A 7,202-nucleotide genomic window follows, 5' to 3' on the forward strand; every position below is an offset into this window, starting at 1 on the left:
GTTTGGTTATTCAGAGTGTTGGGCCCAACCACTTTAGTAAAGAGTTACTAAAGTATATATTTATGGAATTGGATTTCATAAATATATGATGAATAACATAAAGGATTAAACCGGGTACTCAAGGATTAAGATGTAGTAACCTTCAAAGTGGCAGTCAATATTAATGACTTTGTATTACTACGAATATTTTAATGAAGGGGTTGAATGTATAATAAAGTCTTGGAAAATAATTTATAGATAAGGCCTAGAGTGCAATTATATTCTTATAGTGGTATTGAATATAATTAATGGTAACTTTGGACTTGTCAAGAGTTGACGGAAAAGCCCAAGGCCCATTGGAGTTAGTGTCTTATTGGTCCCTTTGGTCCCATCTCAAGCCACAAACTAAAGCCCAATTGGGTAGGTCCAAAAAGCTAACCCAATTAGAAATCAGTCATTATTTAATAAGTGTTATTAAATAAAGAAACTATGAGAATGGTTTTTAACGTACGTAAGATGAAAAGAAAAAAAAATCAGTTTTTCTCCATAAGGAGAAGAAGAAGGTTTTTTCTTTGAGAGTTTATGTACAAAAGGACTGATTGAGAGACCACACATCTTGGGCACCATGTGGAATTGAGATGAAGATTGAAGGTATTCTCAAGTTTGGTTTTGAAATTCACTGCACCAAGGTACGCTTTCTATTCTTTGATTCTAGAATTCATGGTTACATGTTTATCTTTCATGATTGAAGTAGATCCGTGTCATTGTTGCTTCCGCTGCGTGTGTTTTTGTATGAGATAGAAAAACCAGATTTTTCCAACAAATAGGTGATAAGTCAGTGAAATGGTTGTGAAGCATGCTTGGATAACAGTTTCAGGAAGAAATTTTTCTTTCATGCTGTATAAATTTTTGCATACCTTTTGAAACTATATGCTTCAATGTAAACTCAACAAGTTGTGTATATATGCGTTTTTTGACATATCCATTGAAATTTGAAATGAAGTACTTCGAATTTGTCATCTTTTATGTGTATCTTTGATTTGTTAGTGTAGTTCTTAGATATGGTTTTTAAATTGCAAAACAAGTTAATGGAAAAATTAATGTAAAAATTATTATTTAAAACAAAATTATTTAATTTTTTTAAAAAAATTGTTTAATAAAAATGTCAACCTATTGCAATGAGATTGTCAAAGTACCAGTTTGTTACATCGACCTAATTGTTGCAATATGTGGAATTTATTGCAACGAAATCTAGTGTTGCATAAACCTATTGCCTCGGATTTTGTTACAACGGCTTACATCTACTTTTTTGTTATTGCAATAACACCTTATTACAACGACTTTAGTTGTTATTGCAGCAACTCTTTTCGTTGTAATAAGCCCTTTTTTCTTGTAAAGATAAGAAGTACAACCAATGGATGTCCAACTAAAAATATACAAATAGATGATGCCATACATCGATACGTTTAGACCGAGACAACAATTCAGCTCCACCATCCCCATTACGAGCTAGTTGGATGATATTTCAGTAGGAGGGTTTTAGACTTAAGTACGTAGTTGACAAAATTTATAAGTAACAAGTCAAGAGGCAACTTAACGCCACTTTCGATGAAATCTATGACTAGGGATGGCAAAATCAACCCAAACCCATTTGTCCACCCAAATCCACCCACTTTAATATGACCCAAATCCACCCAATTATTAATTGGATTAAATGGGTATTAATCCATTTAAGCCCAATTAACATTAATGTTTATTGGGTTTTAACTAGGTACCCAATTAGACCCAATTATGACCCAAGTTTTATTTCTACAAATCACCCAACTCTAAAAAACCCAAAAACGACTAAAAATACCAAAATACCCATTAAACCTAAAAGATTACCAACATACCCCCTGAACCTAAAAAACTGACATAAATACCCCCAAAACCTGAGATTTACCAGAATAAACCCCTAAACCTAAGAAAATGGCCAAAATACCCTATAAAACCTATAAAATGACTGAAATATCCCTTGAAACCTAAAAATGACCGAAATACTCACCGAAACCTATAAAATGGCCAAAATACCCCCCAAAACCAAAAAAATGACCAAAATATCCCTTGAAAGCTAATAAAATGACCAAAATACCTCATAAACCTAGAAATTGACCGAAATACCCCAAAACCTACAAAATAAACAAAACACCCTCTAAATGTAAAAAATGACTGAAATACCTCTGAAACCTAAAAAATGACGGGAAAATACCTTGAAACCTAGAATATGACCGAAATACCCATGAAACCTAAAATAAAAAAAAAAAAAAAAAAAAAAAAAAAAAAAAAAAAAAAAAAAACTGAAATACTCCAAAACCTAAATATGACCAAAATACACATGAAACCTAAAAAATGACCAAACTACCCATAAAACCTAAAAATGACCAAAATACCCCCTAAAACTAAAAAATTTCCAAAATACCCCTAAGACCTAAAAAAGGACCAAAATCCTTCCTAAACATTTAAAAAAAAAAAAAAAATGATGAAATACCCCTGAAACCTTTTTAATGACCAAATACCTCTCTAAAACTAAAAAGTGACCAAAACACCCTCGAAACCTATAAAATGACCGAAATACTCCTGAAACCTACAAATGACCAAGATACCCCTACACCAATAAAATGACCAAAATACCCTCTAAAATTATAAAATGAAGAAAATACCCCTAAACCTTTTAAATGACCAAAATACACCCCAAACTTCTAAAATGATCACAAATAACCTAAAACCTCTAAACTACCAAAAATACCGTAAAAACTCTTAAACTGCCAAAATAACTCTAAACCTCTAAAATGACCAAAATACCCCTCAAAATATCTAAAATGACCAAAATACCACTAAACTTTTAAAATGAACAACATACACCTGAAGCCTCTAAACTTACCAACATAGAGGTTTGGGGTATTTTGGATGTTTCGAGGGAATATCAGTAATTTTTTAGGTTTTAGGGGTGTTTCATTAATTTTTAGATTTTGGGGCTATTTCAATAAATTTTTAGGTTTCGGAGGTATTTCAGTCATTTTTTAGGTTTTGGGGATATTTCAGTCATTTTTAGGTTTTGGGGATATTTTGGTAATTTTTTAGGTTTCGGGGCATTTTGGCCATTTTTAAGATTTCAGGGTACTTCAGTCATTTTCTTTAAAATTTTTGAGGTATTTCAGTCATTGTTTAGGTTTAGGGTGTATTTTTTATCATCTTATAGGTTTAAGGGGCATTTTTGTCATTTTATAGATTTTGGGGTATTTTGGTTATTTTATAGGTTTTGGGAGTATTTTGGTCATTTTTTTTTAGTTTTAGGGGCATTTTGGTCATTTTTTTAGGTCTTCGGGTTATTTTGATCATTTTCTAGGATTTAGGGGCATTTCGGTCATTTTCTAGGATTATGTGGTATTTTGGTCAATTTTTATGTTTCGGGGGTATTTTGCTCATTTTTTAGGTTTCGGCGGTATTTTGGTTCATTTTTAGGTTTTAGGAGTATTTTGGTAATTTTATAGGTTTCGGAGGGTATTTTGGTAATTTTTAGGTTTAAGGGGTATTTTGGTAATTTTCTGATTTTAGGAGTATTTTGGTCATTTTTCAGGTTTCAGGGGTATTTCGGTTTTTTTTTTTAGGCTTCGGGGCTATTTTGGTTATTTTTTAGTTTTCGAGAGTATTTTGATCATTTTTTAGATTTTTGGAGTATTTTGGTAATTTTTTAAGTTTAGAAGGTATTCTGGTATTTTTTAGGTTTCGAGAGTATTTTTGTCATTTTTTAGCTTTAGGAGATATTTTGGTAATTTTGTGTGTGGTTTTTGAGCATATTTGGTCTTTTTTTAGGTTTATGGGGTATTTTGATAATTTTAAAGGATTTTAGGAGTATTTTGGTCACTTTCAAGTTTTATGGGGCATTTTGGTAATTTTGATTATTGGGTAATTGGGTGGGTTGGAGTTTACCTATAATAATTGGGTTGGGTTGGGTTGGGTTTGAGTTAGAAGTAATTAGTTAAATGGGCAACAAATAGGTAAAAGAGTTTTATTTATCCAGCCCAATTATGCCCACTCTAAATTCACCCATTTGACACCCCTAACTATGATCGAGATGACCAAATCCTCAATCTCTAACAAAATTTACTATCAAATGAAAGGTCTACTGAGGAAGAATTGTGTCCATATTTGATTGCTTAGCTTTCCCAATATAGGATCCAGGTTGACCATTGTTGAATGCTTGCAACAAGAACTATGAAAAAAAGAGTCCATTAGGAATTATGTTATGCTAATTTTAAATTAGCATTAAATAGGCTGTAAACAGAACAAGTATTTGTGTGGATTTTTTTTTTTTTTAGCACACAGGCCCAAGTAGAAACAAAGATCCTGGGCCCAGTACTTATTGTTTTAAGGGATTGGGCGTGGTTCACCGTAGCTAATTTGGGCTTATTTCGAACCAAGTGGCGCACAGAATACGAATCCTATAATACGTACATGCTAAACTATAGGAAATAATATGCAAGGAAAAATAATGGAATGAAATGATAAATAAGGAACATAAAATAAAGCGTTAAAGATCCTCAAGATAATGTAAAATACTTTATTACTTTCTTGATTGTGTAATACACTATGCTCACAAGAACGTGTTAAAAGGTCCAAATAAGTTCAAAAATCACAGACTTAGATGGCTCTTCAGACTTCTAAAACTTGCCAAGTTTGAATCCCTTTGAACCCAAGTGTGTTCTCAAGTGGATATTTGAAGATATCGAATGGTATTTCCCTCATTTTTCTCTTTTTTTTGAATTCTGGCAGAGTTTCCTCAATGATTTTTGCTGTAATTCATTGTTTCTGAATGTCCTTCACTACTGGCTGCTTCCCTTTTATAGTGTCATCCTAGAGTTTTTGGAGTACCACTGATTCCTTCCATTTGCTCCCCTGGGTACCAAAACCAATGTTGTGCCAGCAACATTGGTGGTTGGTTCCTTCCTTATTCCTCATTATTTTCTTCTTTTGAGGTTCCTTCTTTAAAAGGCCTCCTGTTGACTTTCCCGTTTTGGGGGCTCCTAGAAGGTTGGTTTTTTTCTTTCCTTCTCCAAAGCTTCTATATTCCACTTTTTCAGACCCATCTTTTGGCTTCTTTCCCTTTTGTCATTTTTCCCAGGTGGGCTGATTCCTTTCTACTAGGTCGAAAGTTTCCTAGCCACCATTCTTCACGATTCTTCTTTCTGAGTTCCTCGAGGTACCAATCCCTTGTTCATGAATTGTTGGTTCCCAAGCCTTCTGATCCCTTTTTCGCATCATTATGTGGTTGATAGGGACATATGTCTATTCTTGTTCTTTGTGTTTCTTGGTATGCCCCCTTGAACTGTCTCAATCCCAACCTGGTTTTACTACATGTCCTGAGGATCCCAGGCACCTGGGAATCTCCGATATCTTAGCCTAGTTCTTTTACCGGTCTCCTTAGTGATTTTTTGGCCTTTGAGGGCTAGGCTGGGCTTTTCCTTTTTCTTTGTTCCATGGGGTCTAAAACTTGCCCATTCATGGATTTGGGCCCCTCCTTATGGACTCTTTAATGGGTTTGGACTCTTTTTTTTCCCTTTATTGGAAGCCCAAATGCTTTGCTATCATAGGTTTCAATCCTTTGTGTTATTTTGGGCCTTGGTATAACATTGTGATTTTTTGGACCTCAATAGTATTAAAAGTTTAAATTTGTTCATTTAATTTTTTTTCGAACAGGAGCTGAGTTTGAGATCATCACCAAACAATCTTTTGTGTTCAAGGTTGGCTTATTTTCTTGTTTAGTAAGCTTAAACTTGTTCACAAGCTACTTGACTAACTTATTCTTTTCATATGAACTTATTAACAAACTTCTACAATCCAATTTCAAGTCTATATAAATATATTTTAGACAAGTATACAAATACAAATGTTAAATTATATATAGTTAAATCAAGTCCTCATATTTATGTGCTTGTTCATAAACACATTATTATGTTTGAGTTCGACTCATTTAATAATCATGGCAAAATTTAGGACTTGAACTTGGTTTGTTTTCTATACAAACAAACATAAACCATTTCTTTTTCAAGTCGAGCTCAAACTATTCATTAACAATTTGGTTCATTTACATCCCTAAACCCAACCACTTGTACTTGTACTAATGACCACACAATTGTTACATTCAGGATCCTTATGTCACATTAAGACCTACGAATCTTGAGGTTCTTGTGATGGGACAAGAGGAAAGAGATTGTGGCATGGAGGTAATAATAACTAAATTTGATTAATTGAAATTTATATTGTGCACACCAAACTGAGGTCGTAGTGCTTGATCTTACCTGGGCTCACAATTTACTTGTGAAGTGGGTCTTGGATTTCCTACTTTGGGTTGTTCACGGCCCAGAGACTCAATGTTGCCCTCTCACTCTTTTCCTGAATTACTTTTTTCTCTACTCTCTAATCCTTTGGGAACTTTTTCAACCCCCTCCTGCTTCCTCCATCTCTCATATTTATAGCTCTAAACTATTGGGGAGACTATGATCGCTTTCGTGAGTAGTGCAATGTGAGGTCTAATATCATTAACCGTAAGTGGGTGGTTAGATGGTAGTGGAACGCGGTGATAATGGCTTTGGAACTTGGTTTCCATTCCTGCAGATATGCTCGACAGGGACATTCCTTGAGGCACTGTTGGGTATGTAAAGGGTGGTATGGCCGAACTAGCACAGCCTTGCTCGGGGACGACTTGTCGAGCAGAGACCATGTTGGCAAGGCAAGATGTGAGCTAACAACGGCTGGCTACTCCTTAGGCCTCCGAATGACACTCAGCCTAGGGCTCATAGCTTTTATGGGCTTGGGCTGAGATCTTGGGTAAGGCGAAGGTTGGGCCCTTGGGCCATGCTATTGATCCCCAATTCACGGCCCAAGGGGGCATGGACATCACGGGGCTGTACATCGTCCCGTCCTTAGGGAATTTAGACTATGGTTTCTACCTGTCTGGTGATGAAAATCAGACCGGGGATGGGTTTCTGTTCTTAGGGAATTTAGACTAAGGTTTCTACCTGTCCGGTGAGGAATATCGAACTGGGGACAGGTTTCTGTCCTTAGTACGTTTTTCGCAGAGCTTCCACTTGCTCGATGGTATGGATCGAACGAGTACCAACGAAAGAATTAAGTATACAAGCGTGAGAAATTATTACCATCATTATTAGTAATATACATGAACG

The sequence above is a fragment of the Quercus suber genome, unplaced genomic scaffold (assembly GCF_002906115.3).
Source record: "Quercus suber isolate HL8 unplaced genomic scaffold, Cork oak 2.0 scaffold_78, whole genome shotgun sequence".
NCBI classification, from domain to species: domain Eukaryota; kingdom Viridiplantae; phylum Streptophyta; class Magnoliopsida; order Fagales; family Fagaceae; genus Quercus; species Quercus suber.